This window comes from Bufo bufo, chromosome 1, assembly GCF_905171765.1.
Source record: "Bufo bufo chromosome 1, aBufBuf1.1, whole genome shotgun sequence".
NCBI lineage: Eukaryota > Metazoa > Chordata > Amphibia > Anura > Bufonidae > Bufo > Bufo bufo.
The window spans coordinates 75,833,368-75,852,713 of NC_053389.1; the positions used below are offsets into that span (position 1 = coordinate 75,833,368).

The 19,346-nt window shown below is 45.9% G+C and overlaps 1 long non-coding RNA gene across 1 annotated transcript; it reads left to right on the top strand.

Moving 5' to 3' along the window:
* Positions 1 to 3,402: 3,402 nt before the first annotated feature.
* Positions 3,403 to 18,750, top strand: LOC120996408. Its single transcript, XR_005777773.1, has 3 exons — positions 3,403 to 3,435; positions 4,691 to 4,697; positions 18,651 to 18,750. It is a non-coding gene; the product is annotated as an uncharacterized LOC120996408 (long non-coding RNA).
* The last annotated feature ends 596 nt before the right edge of the window (positions 18,751 to 19,346 follow it).

Sequence of the window (19,346 nt, forward strand, 5' to 3'; positions counted from 1 at the left end):
CTCTGTCGGATCTCAATACCGGGATTAATGACGCAAGTGTTAAAGTAGCCTAAACAGCACTCTGCTGCTGGCAAGTGATTATCTATGGAGACAAGTGATGGCATTAATGCTTTTAAATACAGCAGTCTCCTTCATTTAGGAGCAGGAGATTTTTGGGAAGGAACGCTTTGAGTAGTGTAAAGGGGTTATTAGAGTTGTGACCACTGCAGCCTCTGCCTGCTATGATTTGCAATATTTTCTGGCAATGTCTTCATTGTCCCCCCTCGCTGATAACCTTGACACCTCAGTAGCAGTCCGCAGGATGAATTGTTCAGTACTCGTATAGGCTGTCCAGGGCACTACTCCTAGGCTACACTTTCTCCTTCTGTGACAGCTTCTTATTAATGTTTCTTACAAGTCTACTCACTCCAATCTGGTGATGCAGAGCAGTCCAGACCTGCTTCCAGACTACGTGTGTTCTTTTCAAAGGGGTTCCTTCTGAAAATTTGCTCAAAATAGTGTTTTTAGTTGGTTAGGGTGGTGGTCTGCTCGTGAAATAGCAGCTTCCATAGGGTATACTAGGTAGAAAAATTGGTCATGGTAAACGTCAGTCTGGAAGGGGTAGGTTCTCAAAGAGGTGGCCTTCTGAGGTAGTTTCACTTGTATCTTTAATATAAATTAGCATAGTTAACGAATTGCCTTTATGTCCAATACCTTACAGCAGACCTCCCAAGTGTCCCTGTTTTGGAGGGACAGTCCCTCTTTTTGATCTTAGTCCCTCTGTCCCTCTTTGCTCCATAAATGTCCCTCTTTTAGATGTGAGGTATAGATTTTCATTGTTGCATTTACAATATTCATCCAGAAAGTGTTTTTCTGTTTTTTCTCTGTATATTAGAGCCCTCCTTGTATATTATTTCATTATTTGTTACAATTTTAGAAATATATACACTCACCTAAAGAATTATTAGGAACACCTGTTCTATTTCTCATTAATGCAATTATCTAGTCAACCAATCACATGGCAGTTGCTACAATGCATTTAGGGGGGTGGTCCTGGTCAAGACAATCTCCTGAACTCCAAACTGGATGTCAGAATGGGAAAGAAAGGTGATTTAAGCAATTTTGAGCGTGGCATGGTTGTTGGTGCCAGACGGGCCGGTCTGAGTATTTCACAATCTGCTCAGTTACTGGGATTTTCACACACAACCATTTCTAGGGTTTACAAAGAATGGTATGAAAAGGGAAAAACATCCAGTATGCGGCAGTCCTGTGGGCAAAAATGCCTTGTGGATGCTAGAGGTCAGAGGACAATGGGCCGACTGATTCAAGATGATAGAAGACCAACGTTGACTGAAATAACCACTCGTTACAACCGAGGTATGCAGCAAAGCATTTGTGAAGCCACAACACGCACAACCTTGAGCCGGATGAGCTACAACAGCAGAAGACCCCACCGGGTACCACTCATCTCCACTACAAATAGGAAAAAGAGGCAACAATTTGCACAAGCTCACCAAAACTGGACTGTTGAAGACTGGAAAAATGTTGCCTGGTCTGATGAGTCTCGATTTCTGTTGAGACATTCAAATGGTAGAGTCCGAATTTGGCGTAAACAGAATGAGAACATGTATCCATCCTCTGATGGCTATTTCCAGCAGGATAATGCACCATGTCACAAATCTCGAATCATTTCAAATTGCTTTCTTGAACATGACAATGAGTTCACTGTACTAAAATGGCCCCCACAGTCACCAGATCTCAACCCAATAGAGCATCTTTGGGATGTGGTGGAACGGGAGCTCCTTGCCCTGGATGTGCATCCCTCAAATCTCCATCAACTGCAAGATGCTATCCTATCAATATGGGCCAACATTTCTAAAGAATGCTATCAGAACCTTGTTGAATCAATGCCACGTAGAATTAAGGCAGTTCTGAAGGCAAAAGGGGGGTCCAACACCGTATTAGTATGGTGTTCCTAATAATTCTTTAGGTGAGTGTATATCCATATCATTTTTGCACTATTTTGTAAGAGAAAACTATTGAAGTGTATAGATATGCAGGAAAATAGATCTTTCATGGAATGAACCATAAATAACCCTCTTTGTATGTACAAAAAGTTGGAAGCTAATATGCTGAAAGAAGGCTCATCTAGTAGCATCTTTCCCACAATGACCTACCAAAACTTCAATAGGTGCAGGAGACTTTGAGATTCCACCTTGCATCTGTTGCTGTGGTAGTCCATGCCCAGTAATAAGATATTCCCTCAGTGTCCAGCTATCAGGTGACCACCTTGATCTGGTCTTTGGTGACCAGGAGCAAGTACTCTACAATGGAGGCAAGGACGGTGCTACCATAAGGCAGACCAAGCAGCTGCCTTAGGGCGCACCCTGGGGGAGGGCGCACCCTGGGGGGTGATGTGCCATGGGGGGGGCTGAAATGTGACACAATAGGGGGTAATTATGTTATCATGATGTGACATGGTTTGGAGGGGGAGAAATGGGCCATGGATGGAGGGGGAGAAATGTGACATGGATGGAGGGGGAGAAATGTGACATGGAGGGCTGATGTGACATAGGCGATTTGACATGGAGGGGGGAAAAATGTGACATTGAGGCCTTGAGGGGGAGAAATGTGACATGGAGGGGGAGAAATGTGACATGGAGGGCTGATGTGACATAGGGGGGTGATTTGACATGGAGGGAGAGAAATGTGACATGGGGGGCTGATGGCTGACATGGGGGCATGATGGCTGACATGGGGGCATGATGGCTTACATAGGGGCATGATGGCTTACATGGAGGCATGATGGCTTACATGGGGGCTGATGGATGGGGGCTGATGGCTGACATGGGGGGGCTAATGGCTGACATGGGGGCATGGTGGCTGACATGGGGGGGCTAATGGATGGGGGCTGATGTCTGACATGGGGGTCTGATCTGAGGTCTGATTAACATTGGGGGTCTGATTGGGGCTGTGAGCTGAGGTCTGATTAACATTGGGGGTCTGATTGCTGGTCTGACCTGAGGTGTAATGGAAATTTTTTTCTTATTATCCTCCTCTAAAACCTAGATGCGTCTTAGAGGGCGAAAAATACGGTCCTCAAACCAGCGATTGTCTGAAGCAGAGAGAAGATACCAGGAACACACAGAGGAGAAGCCAGCTGCTGCAGACGGGACCAGGTTGAGGTGAGCTGCGAGGTGGGGGGGAAGGGGGCGCCAAAATGTAGCTTTGCTTGTGTTGGCAAAAATCCTTGCACCGGCCCTGAATGGAGGCCCCTCTTAGGCCTCTTTCAGACGGGCGTTGCGGGAAAGTGTGCGGGTGCGTTACGGGAACACCCTCAGTTTTTCCGCGCGTGTAATGCATTTTGCACTCGCGTGAGAAAAATCGCGCATGTTTGGTACCCAAACCCAAACTTCTTCACAGAAGTTCGGGCTTGGGATCGGTGTTCTGTAGATTGTATTATTTTCCCTTATAACATGGTTATAAGGGAAAATAATAGCATTCTGAATACAGAATGCATAGTAAAATAGCGCTGGAGGGGTTAAAAAAAACGAAAAAATAGTTTAACTCACCTTAATCCACTTGCTGGCGCTGCCGGCATCTCGTCTGTCTCCTTCTTTGCTGAACAGGACCTGTGGTGAGCATTCATTCCAGGACCTGTGGTGACGTCACTCCGGTCATCACATGATCCATCACATGACCCATCACCATGGTAAAAGATCATGTGATGGATTATGTGATGACCGGAGTGACGTCACCACAGGTCCTGGAATGAATGCTCACCACAGGTCCTGTTCAGCAAAGAAGGAGACAGACGAGATGCCGGCAGCGCCAACAAGTGGATTAAGGTGAGTTAAAAAAAATTTAACCCCTCCAGCGCTATTGTACTATGCATTCTGTATTCAGAATGCTATTATTTTTCCTTATAGCCATGTTATAAGGGAAAATAATAATGATCGGGTCTCCATCCCGATCGTCTCCTAGCAACCGTGCGTGAAAATCGCACTGCATCCGCACTTGCTTGCGGATGCTTGCGATTTTCACGCAACCCCATTCACTTTTATGGGGCTGCGTTGCGTGAAAAACGCAGAATATAGAGCATGTTGCGATTTTCATGCAACGCACAAGTGATGCGTGAAAATCACCGCTCATGTGAACAGCCCCATAGAAATGAATGGGTCAGGATTCAGTGTGGGTGCAATGCGTTCCCCTCACGCATCGTATCCGCGCGGAATACTCGCCCGTGTGAAAGGGGCCTTACAGAGCAGCTCTCCACTCCGGCTCACAGATGGGTTTTCTAATCATTCTGAGCTAACAGCCAGCACCTAGCATCAGACAACAGCAAATAAAAATGTATATTTTGCAAATAATTTATTTAGTCCTCCTTATTATTAATGGGGTTTTTTTCTTGGAACACTTAAAAACCATGCATTTATTCCATTAGAAAAACAAAAAAAAGGTTAAAGATGCTCTACCACAACATGAAATGTCCCATAAAAATGCTTTGTCTGTAGTGTGCTTCATAAAGCACATCTGGCATGAAAAATGAATAAAATAATAAAAGCAGTAAAATGCCATAAACACTCCAATAACTACACAAATGCCCCCAAAAAACTATGTGTGAAACCACCCTTATTATTAGGGAAAGGCAACATAGTCAGGTTTCTGAATGCAGTTTTGGAGACAAAAATCTGGAGTGGATTATAAAAAGAGAAAAGGTATAAAGGACAAATAAGACTTCTCCTCTTGTTTTGAATTTACTCCTGGTTTTAGCTTCCAAAACTGCATCCAGAAACCTGACCGTGTGGTTATACCCTTATAACACTGTCCAAATTGTGATGATTCTTGTATGTTTTTTATGCGATGTGTATGACATATAGGTTTGCGGCGTCGCAATGTGCATGTATCTATTGTATTATGTTGAGGCTGTGTTTGTTGAATGTGAGTTTGTATGTGAATTGTGTGTGTGATCTAATACTTTGTGCATGTGCATAACTTGCCTGTTTTGCGTGTCTTTGTGTTGTACTTGTATTTTTGTGTGTTTGTGGTTGTTTTATGTGTGTGTCTATTTATAAGGTTTGTTGCATGTGTCAATTTTGGATGTGCTTAGTCTTTGTTTGTTTTTTGTCCAGCAATGTGCAAGTTTGAAAGTAAGCGTATGGCTCAACAAAATTAATCTATACATTGTGGTGATATGTACAGCAAAAGTGCTGGGAGGCGTGTATATCCCACCCAGATACCTCAGCTGGGTGAGATAACTGAAATCCAGAAAGCTACAATGGTTTCAGCAAAGTGTAGTTTACTGAGACAATTTTGTCTAGGTGTTGTTCTGGGCTGGATTTCATGTGGACTGGGGGAGAGGTTTGGTAGTGGGATCTGCCAGTCTACACCCTTCCACTACATGTATTGTCTTTTGCCGGAGGTGAGGCCTGCTGCTGTAATCAAGGAGGGATAAAACAACCCTCTAAGTATGACTTGGAGGAAGACAGGCTAAGGAAGCCTGAGAGGCTCTGTGTGGTCTCAGCCAGGAGGGCCACGAGGCTTTGTAAAGCCTGAAGTTTGTGGGCCAAGCGGTGGGTCGCACGGTCAGAGTCAGGAGGACTTCTGGACCATCTCCCCCCAAGGCCTCTTGCACACGACCATATGCCCTCCGAGACATACGGTCCGTGAGCGGGCCATATGTCCCGGGGCGGCATTGATCATACGCACGGGAGTACACAGCATCATAGATTACAATGGTGCTGTGCATGTCGGGCCGCCCACGGGGCTATTGTTCTGCACTTAAATGATAATATGAGTGCGGGACAATAGCCCCGCAGGCGGCCGGACCTGCACAGCTGTGTACTCCCGTGCGCACAATCAATACCGCTCCGGGACATATGGCCCGCTCACGGACCATATGTCTCGGAAGGCATACGGTCGTGTGCAAGAGGCCCAAGGGTACTGGTGTGGTCACAGCCTGGAGGCTGCTGGACCATATATGGCTGAGGAAGCCGGATCTAATCCCATGTGTGAACGGTGCTTTATAGGTGAGGTAGAGACAACACGTGTATTAGGTAGAGCCCAGACAGGCAGGTGTTTATTTTCTATGTCTATGTGTGTGATGATGCTGAAGTGCCAAAATAAAGCACATTTTGGACTTGAACCCCGTTGTCAGAGGAGAAGTCTGTGATTGCGACCCCCTGAGAGACAGCAATCTCTTACAATATCTCTTATATACACTGCTCAAAAAAATAAAGGGAACACAAAAATAACACATCCTAGATCTGAGTTAATTAAATATTCTTCTGAAATACTTTGTTCTTTTCATAGTTGAATGTGCTGACAACAAAATCACGCAAAAATAAAAAAATGGAAATCAAATTTTTCAACCCATGGAGGTCTGGATTTGGAGTCACACTCAAAATTAAAGTGGAAAAACACACTACAGCCTGATCCAACTTTGATGTAATGTCCTTAAAACCAGTCAAAATGAGGCTCAGTAGTGTGTGTGGCCTCCACGTGCCTGTATGACCTCCCTACAACGCCTGTGCATGCTCCTGATGAGGTGGCGGACGGTCTCCTGAGGGATCTCCTCCCAGACCTGGACTAAAGCATCTGCCAACTCCTGGACAGTCTGTGGTGCAACGTGACGTTGGTGGATAGAGCGAGACATGATGTCCCAGATGTGCTCAATTGGATTCAGGTCTGGGGAACGGGCGGGCCAGTCCATAGCATCAATGCCTTCGTCTTGCAGGAACTGCTGACACACTCCAGCCACATGAGGTCTAGCATTGTCTTGCATTAGGAGGAACCCAGGGACAACCGCACCAGCCTATGGTCTCACAAGGGGTCTGAGGATCTCATCTCGGTACCTAATGGCAGTCAGGCTACCTCTGGTGAGCACATGGAGGTCTGTGCGGCCCTCCAAAGAAATGCCACCCCACACCATTACTGACCCAATGCCAAACAGGTCATGCTGGAGGATGTTGCAGGCAGCAGAACGTTCTCCACGGCGTCTCCAGACTCTGTCACGTCTGTCACATGTGCTCAGTGTGAACCTGCTTTCATCTGTGAAGAGCACAGGGCGCCAGTGGCAAATTTGCCAATCTTGGTGTTCTCTGGCAAATGCCAAACGTCCTGCACGGTGTTGGGCTGTAAGCCCAACCCCCACCTGTGGACGTCGGGCCCTCATATCACCCTCATGGAGTCTGTTTCTGACACATGCAGACACATGCATCTTTTTGCAGACACATGCACATTTGTGGCCTGATGGAGGTCATTTTGCAGGGCTCTGGCAGTGCTCCTCCTGTTCCTCCTTGCACAAAGGCGGAAGTAGCGGTCCTGCTGCTGGGTTGTTGCCCTCCTCCTCCTTCTGCTGCAAGGGTGGGAGGGAGGGTGACTTTCGCCCTGCAGCTTACACTCTGACAGCACAGTGCTGCTGTCTTAGAGTGAGCTGTTCAAAAGGACACGCCCCCGAATCGGTTATGCCACGCCCCCTCCCACTCCGCAGCCAACAGATTGAAAAAATGAAGTTAAAAATCAACTTCTAGGTCCTGCTAAGCCACGCCCAGAACTGGTTAGGCCACACCCTCCTACTCCTGAGCCGACGGGGATTGAAAAAATGAAGGTAAAAATCGACTTCTGTCAGCAGCAGGGGTGGGAGGGAGGGTGACTTTCTCCTTGCAGCTTACACTCAGACAATGCAGTGCTGCTGTCTTAGAGTGAGTTGTTCAAAAGGACACGCCCCCGATCCAGTAAAGGACACTGTTAAGGGGGCGGGCCCCTTTGGAGGTCATTGTCAAGGGGGTGGTATGTTGTGAAAGTCACTCGTAAAGGAGAAGGCTGCTGTAAAGGTCAAAGTTAAGGGGTGGGCTGCTGTGGAGGTCCAATTTTAAGGGACAGGGCACTGTGGGGGTCAGTGTTAAGGGGTGGGGGGCTGTGGAGGTCACTGTTTTGGGCGCAGGGTGCTGTAGATGTCACTGTTAGGCCCCTTTCACACGGGCGAGTATTCCGCGCGGATGCGATGCGTGAGGTGAACGCATTGCACCCGCACTGAATACCGACCCATTCATTTCTATGGGGCTGTTCACATGAGCGGTGATTTTCACGCAATACTTGTGCGTTGCGTGAAAATCGCAGCATGCTCTATATTCTGCGTTTTTCACGCAACGCAGTCCCCATAGAAGTGAATGGGATTGCGTGAAAATCGCAAGCATCCGCAAGCAAGTGCGGATGCAGTGCGATTTTCACGCACGGTTGCTAGGAGACGATCGGGATGGAGACCCGATCATTATTATTTTCCCTTATAACATGGTTATAAGGGAAAATAATAGCATTCTGAATACAGAATGCATAGTAAAACAGCGCTGGAGGGGTTAAAAAAAATAATAATAATTTAACTCACCTTAGTCCACTTGATCGCGGCCCGGCATCTCCTTCTGTCTCCTTTGTTGAATAGGACCTGTGGTGAGCATTAAATACAGGAACAGGACCTTTGATGATGTCACTCCAGTCATCACATGGTACGTCACATGATCTTTTACCATGGTGATGGATCATGTGATGACCGGAGTGACGTCATCAAAGGTCCTGTTCCTGTAATTAATGCTCACCACAGGTCCTATTCAACAAAGGAGACAGAAGGAGATGCCGGGCCGCGATCAAGTGGACTAAGGTGAGTTAAAAATTTTTTATTTTTTTTTAACCCCTCCAGCGCTATTTTACTATGCATTCTGTATTCAGAATGCTATTATTTTCCCTTATAACCATGTTATAAGGGAAAATAATACAATCTACAGAACACCGATCCCAAGCCCGAACCTCTGTGAAGAAGTTCGGGTTTGGGTACCAAACATGCGCGATTTTTCTCATGCGAGTGCAAAACGCATTACAATGTTTTGCACTCGCGCGGAAAAATTGCGGGTGTTCCCGCAACGCACCCGCACATTTTCCCGCAACGCCCGTGTGAAAGAGGCCTTATAGTGGATAGTGTTGATATCTTTTAACGACACACACAAACATTAAATGAAATAGATTAAATATACCAGAGCGAAGTCGGGTGCTTCAGCTAGTACATATACAGTGGATATAAAAAGTCTACACACCCCTGTTAAAATGTCAGGTTTCTGTGATGTAAAAAAATGAGACAAAGGCCTCATGCACACGACCGTTGTGTGCATCCGTGGCCGTTGTGCCGTTTTCCGTTTTTTTTCGCGGACCCATTGACTTTCAATGGGTCCGTGGAAAAAACGGAAAATGCACCGTTTGGCAGCCGCATCCGTGAGCCGTGTTTCCTGGCCGTGAAAAAAATATGACCTGTCCTATTTTTTTCACGGCCAACGGTTCACGGACCCATTCAAGTCAATGGGTCCGTGAAAGAACACGGATGCACACAAGATTGGCATCCGTGTCCGTGATCCGTGGCCGTAGGTTAGTTTTTATACAGACGGATCCGAAGATCCGTCTGCATAAAAGCTTTTTCAAAGCTGAGTTTTCACTTCGTGAAAACTCAGAACCGACAGTATATTCTAACACAGAAGCGTTCCCATGGTGATGGGGACGCTTCTAGTTAGAATACACTACAAACTGTGTACAAGACTGCCCCCTGCTGCCTGGCAGCACCCGACCTCTTACAGGGGGCCGTGATCAGCACAATTAACCCCTTCAGGTGCGGCACCTGAAGGGGTTAATTGTGCTGATCACGGCCCCCTGTAAGAGATCAGGGCTGCCAGGCAGCAGGGGCCAGACCCTCCCCCCCCCCTCCCCAGTTTGAATATCATTGGTGGCCAGTGCGGCCCCCCCCCCTCCCTCTATTGTAATAAATCGTTGGTGGCACAGTGTGCGCCCCCCCCCTCCCTCCCGCTATTGTAATAATTCGTTGGTGGCACAGTGTGCGCCCCCCATCGGCCCCCCCTCCCTCTATAGCATTAACAACATTGGTGGCCAGTGTGCGGCCTCCCATCTCTCCCCCCCCCCCCATCATTGGTGGCAGCGGAGTTCCGATCGGAGTCCCAGTTTAATCGCTGGGGCTCCGATCGGTAACCATGGCAACCGGGACGCTACTACAGTCCTGGTTGCCATGGTTACTTAGCAATAGTACAATAGTAGAAGATTCATACTTACCTGCTCCAGGCTGCTGCTGCGATGTTAGTGTCCGGCCGGGAGCTCCACCTACTGGTAAGTGACAGGTCTGTGCGGCGCATTGCTAAATGAACTGTCATTTACTAGTAGGAGGAGCTCCCGGCCGGACACGAACCTCGCAGCTCCCAGGTAAGTATGAATCTTTACTATTGTACTATTGCTAGTAACCCGCTGCCACCAATGATCGGGGGGGGGGAGATGGGAGGGGAGGCCGCACACTAGCCACCAATGTTGTTAATGCTATAGAGGGAGGGGGGGCCAATGGGGGGCGCACACTGTGCCACCAACGATTTATTACAATAGAGGGAGGAAGGGGGGGGGCACACTGTGCCACCAACGAATTATTACAATAGAGGGAGGAGGGGGGGGGGGCCGCACTGGCCACCAATGATATTCAAACTGGGGAGGGGGGGGTCTGCCCCCTGCTGCCTGGCAGCCCTGATCTCTTACAGGGGGATATGATAGTACAATTAACCCCTTCAGGTGCGGCACCTAAGGGGTTAATTATGCTGATCACGGCCCCCTGTAAGAGATCGGATGCTGCTAGGCAGCAGGGGGCAGTCATGTACACAGTTTGTAGTATATTCTAACTAGAAGCGTCCCCATCACCATGGGAACGCCTCTGTGTTAGAATATACTGTCGGAAATGAGGTTTCACGATCTCACTCATATCCGACAGTATATTCTAACATAGAGGCGTTCCCATGGTGATGGGGACGCTTCAAGTTAAAATATACCATCGGATTGGAGAAAACTCCGATCTGATGGTATAAAAGGGACTCCAGACTTTACATTGAAAGTCAATGGGGACGGATCCGTTTGAAATGGCACCATATTGTGTCAACGTCAAACGGATCCGTCCCCATTGACTTGCATTGTAATTCAGGACGGATCCGTTTGGCTCCGCACGGCCAGGCGGACACCAAAACGACTTTTTTTTCATGTCCGTGGATCCTCCAAAAATCAAGGAAGACCCACGGACGAAAAAACGGTCACGGATCACGGGAAAACGGAACCCCGTTTTGCGGACCGCAAAAAAATACGGTCGTGTGCATGAGGCCAAAGATAAATCATTTCAGAACTTTTTCCACCTTTAATGTGACCTATAAACTGTACCACTCAATTGAAAAACAAACTGAAATCTTTTAGGTGGAGGGAAGAAAACAAAAAAACTAAAATAATGTGGTTGCATAAGTGTGCACACCCTATAACTGGGGATGTAGCTGTGTTCAGAATTAAGCAATCACATTCAAAATCCTGTTACATAGGAGTCAGCATACACCTGCCATCATTTAAAGTGCCTCTGATTAACCCCAAATAAAGTTCAGCTGCTCTAGTTGGTCTTTCCTGAAATGTTCTTAGTCGCATCCCACAGCAAAAGCCATGGTCCACAGAGAGCTTCCGAAGCATCAGAGGGATCTCATTGTTAAAAAAATGTATCAGTCAGGAGAAGGGTACAAAATAATTTCCAAGGCATTAGATATATCATGGAACACAGTGAAGACCGTCATCATCAAGTGGAGAAAATATGGCACAACAGTGACATTACCAAGAACTGGACGTCCCTCCAAAATTCATGAAAAGACGAGAAGAAAACTGGTCTGGGAGGCGACCAAGAGGCCTACAGCAACATTCAAGGAGCTGCAGGAATATCTGGCAAGTACTGGCTGTGTGGTACATGTGACAACAATCTCCTGTATTCTTCATATGTCTGGACTATGGGGTAGAGTGGTAAGACGAAAGCCTTTTCTTACAAAGAAAAACATCCAAGCCAGGCTACATTTTGCAAAAACACATGTGAAGTCTCCCAAAAGCATGTGGGAAAAGGTGTTATGGTCTGATGAAACCAAGGTTGAACTTTTTGGCCATAATTCCAAAAGATATGTTTGGCACAAAAACAACACTGCACATCACCAAAAGAACACCATACCCACAGTGAAGCATGGTGGTGGCAGCATCATGCCAAGGGGCTGTTTTTCTTCAGCTGCAACTGGGGCCTTAGTTAAGCTAGAGGGAATTATGAACAATTCCAAATACCAGTTAATATTGGCACAAAACCTTCAGGCTTCTGCTAGAAAGCTGAACATGAAGAGGAACTTCATCTTTCAGCATGACAGCGACCCAAAGCATACATCCAAATCAACAAAGGAATGGCTTCACCAGAAGAAGATTAAAGCTTTGGAATGGCCCAGCCAGAGCCCAGACCTGAATCCGATTGAAAATCTGTGGGGTGATCTGAAGAGGGCTGTGCCCAGGAGATGCCCTCGCAATCTGACAGATTTGGAGTGTTTTTGCAAAGAAGAGTGGACAAATCTTGCCAAGTCAAAATGTGCCATGCTGATAGACTCATACCCAAAAAGACTGAGTGCTGTAATAAAATCAAAAGGTGCTTCAACAAAGTATTAGTTTAAGGGTGTGCCCGCTTATGCAACCATATGATTTTATATCTTTCTTCCCTCTACCTAAAAGATTTCAGTTTGTTTTTCAATTGAGTGGGACAGTTTATAGGTCACATTTAGGGTCCATTCACACGTCCGTTTTTTCTTTCCTGATCTGTTCCGTTTTTTCAGGAACAGATCAGGACCAGATCTGGACCCATTCATTTTCAATGGGTCCTGGAAAAAATCGGACAGCACAATGTGTGCTGTCCGTTTCCGTTGTTCCGTTCCGCATGTCCGTTTAAATATAAAACATGTCCTATTCTTTTCCTGAAAAATCGGATCCTGGTACAATACAAAGTCAATGGATCCGCAAAAAACGGATGACATACGGATGTCATTCCGTATGTCATCCGTTTTATACGGAATCCGTTCCTGGAAATTACATTTAAATTTTTTTTTTTTTTTTTTTTTTAAAGAAATCCAAACAACTTTATTTGCTTATTGAAATTTATACATGTTTCCGTTTTTTGCGGATCCGCAAAAAACGGATGACATACGGATGACATACGGAAACATTTTCAGGAACAACGGATCCGCAAAAAACGGACAGAAAATCGGATTATAGAAAAATACTGACGTGTGAATGTAGCCTAAAGGTGGAAAAAGTTCTGAAATGATTTATCTTTGTTTCATTTTTTTACATCACAGAAACCTGACATTTTACAGGGATGTGTAGACTTTTTATATCCACTGTATCTATATGAAAATCCTGTGTGTCTGAAACCTTCAGTACATTTGGACGTGTGCCAAGCTGTAAATGCATGTATGTTAACATTGGAATGAACTTTTAGCATTTCCTAGGAAATACTTTATTTGCCAATGATATTCAAGCCACCACTGCTATTATGTGATATAAATGGCTTAATTGCTCCCCCTAATGGTCCGTTACATAGGAAATAAACGCAGGTCAATCAAGTTCAAACTTTTTCAATGAATTGGCATTAATTGTTAGATTCATCATAACCACCAATGTAATTTATTATTAGATAGTGTCTAGCCCTTTTTGAACGCTGACGTTGTAGTATCTGCCATCATTACCTCTTGGGGCATGATTTTTCCATAGTTTAAATACTCCAAAAAACGAATCTGTAATTAACCACTGATCTTTGGTCCTTTGCAAAGTCCTTGGAACAAATCGTGCTAGTTCTGTATACTGACCACACATGTATTTACACATGTGAATGAGATCACCTCTAAGGGCTGTATTACACTGGCCGATTGTTCTGCCGATAATCGCTAACGGGCATTTTCATGAACATCTTTTTATTAAAACAATTACCAAACATACCATAAAGGAAATAAACATATGCAGATCGCATCATTGTTGTGCAATGGTCACATTGATATCCAATAAGAAACAATGTTAAGCATGAAAATTATTTATCTTGATAATGGATGAAAGAAAGGGAAAAAAAGGGGGAACAGAAGGACAGACAGAATAGGGAGACAAAGAAGGACATCAAAGCCTTCTACTCCTGACACATTTCAATACCATATTTGCTTTTGAAGCTGCTGGCTGACATTGAGTACTGCTGCTTACTTTACTTGTTAGCAGAATTCCCAAGTCCTTTTCTTGTTCTATTGTCCACAGTTTAGACTACTTTCACATGTGCATTTTCTTTTCAGGGTTTGAGATCTGGCACAGGGTCTCAAAACCGGAGTAAAATGCTTCCGTTTTGTCCCCATTCATTGTCAATAGGGACAAAACTGAACAAACCGGAACGGAGTGCATCAGAATGCATTTCATTCCAGTTTATTGCGTTCTGTGACCGGCAATTTTGTGTCCAGCATGGGAAACTAAGCAAGCTGGATACGCACCAGAAACCATGTAAGGGTACTTTCACACTAGCGGCAGGACGGATCCGACAGGCTGTTCACCCTGACTGATCCGTCCTGCCGTTATTTCACCGTGCCGCCGGACTGCTGCTCCGTCCCCATTGACTGTAATAGGAACGGGGGCGGAGTTCTGGCGCAGCGCGGCAGTGCACGCCGAAAGGCCGCCGGACTAAAAGTACTGCATGTCCGACTTTTTAGTCCGGCGGCACGGCGATGGGGAAGGAGCGGCAGTACGGCGGCACGGCGAAATAGTGGCAGGACGGATCTGACAGGGTGACCAGCCTGTCGGATCCGTCCTGACACTAGTGTGAAAGTAGCCTAAGTCAAAGGGGCCGGATCTGGCTTTTGGGGATCTGCAACGTGCCGCGTCCCAGGTTTAGTGGAATGCTGTGGTGAGTGGTGTGGTGCGGCCTATATGTGTCACGGTGCTCCTACCTAGATACAGCGGAACCCCAGGCTTAGGCTCCAAAGCAAATGAAGTGGAATAGTTGAGTTAGGGGATGAAGAATAGTAAGTAAATTAGCAAGGAGTCAAAGTGCTCTACAAGCTACTTCCTTTTTGTGGCTCCTGCTCCAGCCGAAGAGCAATTTCCTCTGGCTGCTATATCTTCTGGCAACCGAAGAACACTTTCCTCTGGTTGCTACTGCTTCCATACGTCTGCATCCATGACAAGCATAGCTTAGCCTGCACTGGCTGTTATAGGCACGTATGGCTGTGACCGTGCGCAGGCTTACCCTTCACTGTCTAGACTAGACTATAACTCTCTAGAACTGCTGCCCCTCCCTTCTGGTGTCACGTTCAGGTGTGGGAGGGAAACACCACACCGAACATAGGAGGTAAACCAGTTAAGGAATAAGACCTGTAAACTAGGAAAAGGAGATGGACACCTCCTAGTAAAACCCTAATTAAAGTCCTGACTATCTACCAGTATGAACAGAGCCCAGAGGTAGGTGAGTTCATACGCCAGAATACCTAGTGTCCTAACTCATAGAATGTGTCGGCAGATAACAACCATTCGGCCCATCTAGTCTGCCCAATATACTGAATACTATAGATAGCCCCTGGCCCTATCTTATATGAAGGATGGCCTTATGCCTATCCCATGCATGCTTAAACTCCTCCACTGTATTTGCAGCTGCCACTTCTGCAGGAAGGCTATTCCATGCATCCACTACTCTCTCAGTAAAGTAATACTTCCTGATATTACTTTTAAACCTTTCTCCCTCCAATTTAAAACGATGTCCTCTTGTAGCAGTTTTTCTTCTTTTAAATATTCTCTCCTCTTTTACCGAGTTGATTCCCTTCATGTATTTAAAAGTTTCTATCATATCCCCTCTGTCTCGTCTTTCTTCCAAGCTATACATGTTAAGGTCCTTTAACCTTTCCTGGTAAGTTTTATCCTGCAATCCATGTACTAGTTTAGTAGCTCTTCTCTGAACTCTCTCCAAAGTATCAATATTGAAACATTGCTGTCAGATGGGTTAATAAACCATCCACTTTTTTTCATCACAATTTGGAGTGCTGCCGTCTTTTTCCAACATATGTATATGGGACCTTGGTCACAGGTCCTTGAAAGGATTTGCGCCCGTTTTTAATGTGTGCTGCTTTTTTTCTTTTATATATACAGACATCCCAACCTGCAAAAACTCATTTCAGGGAGGTGCACTTCTCATTTCAGGGAGGTTTTCTTTTTTTTTCTTTCACAAACTTTTTATTACATTTTCCAGACATATGCAGTATCTGCACACTTTGCTCTATGGTGCGGAGGACTGGGCTCATTACCCTGCCCCAAATTATCATATTTATGTATATGATTATAGGGATTCTGTCACCACCTATAATCCTGTTAGCTAAACATATGCTCATGTCCAGGGTAGCATTCTGATTTCTAAGGTGGCCTTATAAAAGCTATTTGTGGCTTTATTCTGCGGAAAAACAGGTTTTAGTAACCTGTCAATCACTGAATTAAGGTGCCCAAGCAGGGGAGGTCTGTGGATGCATGGTGCCCGGCCGCACGCATCGCCGTTCTTGCCCAGCGCCGCCTTCTACTCCTCAGTGCCGCCTCTCCCTCCCTCCCCCTCCTCCCGCTTCGAGATCCCGCGTGTGAGCACATGCTCAGCCTGATGCGCCGTTGCGGACTGCTGGCATCGGCTTCTTCTTGCACTGTGCGCACGCGCCGAGAAGGGGACACTGCTACAGGTTGCCGGAAAGGTTTGCTGCGAGTAAACTAGAGATGGGAAGTTCGGATCTTTCACATGAATCGGTTCATTCATGAATCCAATCTTCGGTTCATTCGCTGAGCTGACAAGAAGCAAGTGAACCGAAGCTTAGGTTGCACAATGCGCATGCGCGGATGCTTCGATTCACTTGCTGAGTCGCTGAGTCGGCTCTTGGTCTGAGTCAGGAAGTTTATTCTTTAAAACCCTGTGTGTAATTATCTACCCTACTGTAGGAAAAAAACAAGCATCCAGGGGGGGTGAATTTAACACTAGGATAAATAATATAATTAAAATGGAGGGGAAAATGTATTAAAAAAAAATACCTCTCAATAGTTCTATAGCTACTAAATGAGACAGAAGAAGGGATGCCTTTAACATATACACTCACCTAAAGAATTATTAGGAACACCTGTTCTATTTCTCATTAATGCAATTATCTAGTCAACCAATCACATGGCAGTTGCTTCAATGCATTTAGGGGGGTGGTCCTGGTCAAGACAATCTCCTGAACTCCAAACTGAATGTCAGAATGGGAAAGAAAGGTGATTTAAGCAATTTTGAGCGTGATATGGTTGTTGGTGCCAGACGGGCCGGTCTGAGTATTTCACAATCTGCTCAGTTACTGGGATTTTCACGCACAACCATTTCTAGGGTTTACAAAGAATGGTGTGAAAAGGGAAAAACATCCAGTATGCGTCCTGTGGCCAAAAATGCCTTGTGGATGCTAGAGGTCAGAGGAGAATGGGCCGACTGATTCAAGCTGATAGAAGAGCAACGTTGACTGAAATAACCGCTCGTTACAACCGAGGTATGCAGAAAAGCATTTGTGAAGCCACAACACGCACAACCTTGAGGCGGATGGGCTACAACAGCAGAAGACCCCACTGGGTACCACTCATCTCCACTACAAATAGGAAAAAGAGGCTACAATTTGCACGAGCTCACCAAAATTGGACTGTTGAAGACTGGAAAAATGTTGCCTGGTCTGATGAGTCTTGATTTCTGTTGAGACATTCAAATGGTAGAGTCCGAATTTGGCGTAAACAGAATGAGAACATGTATCCATCCTCTGATGGCTACTTCCAGCAGGATAATGCACCATGTCACAAAGCTCGAATCATTTCAAATTGGTTTCTTGAACATGACAATGAGTTCACTGTACTAAAATGGCCCCCACAGTCACCAGATCTCAACCCAATAGAGCATCTTTGGGATGTGGTGGAACGGGAGCTTCGTGCCCTGGATGTGCATCCCTCAAATCTCCATCAACTGCAAGATGCTATCCTATCAATATGGGCCAACATTTCTAAAGAATGCTATAAGCACCTTGTTGAATCAATGCCACGTAGAATTAAGGCAGTTCTGAAGGCAAAAGGGGGTCCAACACCGTATTAGTATGGTGTTCCTAATAATTCTTTAGGTGAGTGTATATCTCCTTGAGAAGCCAATTTGACCCTAAAGGGTTAATTCAACCTGTAATCTAAACTCTGTCCTGTCACTTCTCTTATCTCTCTGCTCTGCTATCAGTAAACCTTTCCGGGATATATTGTCTCACATGTGGGCGTCAGGGAGCCGCTATCTAATAGCGGGAGACTCCCTGAACGTCCGGGAGACTTGAGATCCCTGTATATATATAGGCTAACTAACTATCTAATGTAATGACACAGGAAAGCAGAGAGCACAGCAATAACACTGCTGTCTCTCTCAGATCTGCAAAATACTGCATACAAGGGCTGCTGGGGAGGTTCTTGTATAGTAAGGCCTCTTTCACACGGGTGAGATTTCCGCGCGGGTGCAATGCGTGAGGTGAACGCATTGCACCCGCACTGAATCCGGACCCATTCACTTCTATGGGGCTGTGCACATGATCGGTGACTTTCACGCATCACTTGTATCGCAGCATGCTCCTCTTTGTGCTTCTTCCACGCAACGCAGGCCCCATAGAAGTGAATGGGGCTGCGTAAAAATCGCAAGCATCCGCAAGCAAGTGCGCATGCAGTGCGATTTTCACGCACGGTTGCTAGAAGTCGATCGGGATGGGGATGGCCACAAGGGAAAACAACAGCATTCCCAATACAGAATGCACAGCACAACAGGTCCGGAGGGGTCAAAAAATAAATAAAAATAATCCAACTCACCTCAACTCACCCTATAGAACCCTGGTACTAATGTCAGGACTGAGACAACCTGTTCCACCAAAAGGAAGGACAAACAGGAGTCTCCCTCAGGCCTTAATGCAAATGACAGGGAAATGCAACATAAAATAACCCAAACAAAATACAAAAGGTAAAGAAAACACTTAACTTCAAGTGGCTATGGCAGCACCAGGAACTCAGCTGAGATCCACACACCAGCTATCCACAACTCCAACAGAAGCTATAAACGCCATAGCATAGTGAGAGAAACAACGAAACAATGGGCAGAGAAGGTTAAATGACCACAATAGCCACACCTGGGGAAAGAAGGTGTGGCAAGCACCAGAAACAACACAGACGTCATTTGATCCAAACGGAAAACATGCCAGATCAAACCACGTGTTACCAGTCTCACCAATCTCTTGCCACCTGTCGCGGGAACATCCGTGACATCTGGTATGAAACAGGACTGGCCCACCTCTGCCCAAAGGGGGGAGAATGGAATGGTGAGTTCCATTCTATCTAAGTATCTGTCTCTCTCTCTCTCTGCAATATACGCTGCCACCTGCTGGTGAACCAGGCATATTACATGAACAGAACAATTTCAAGACAGT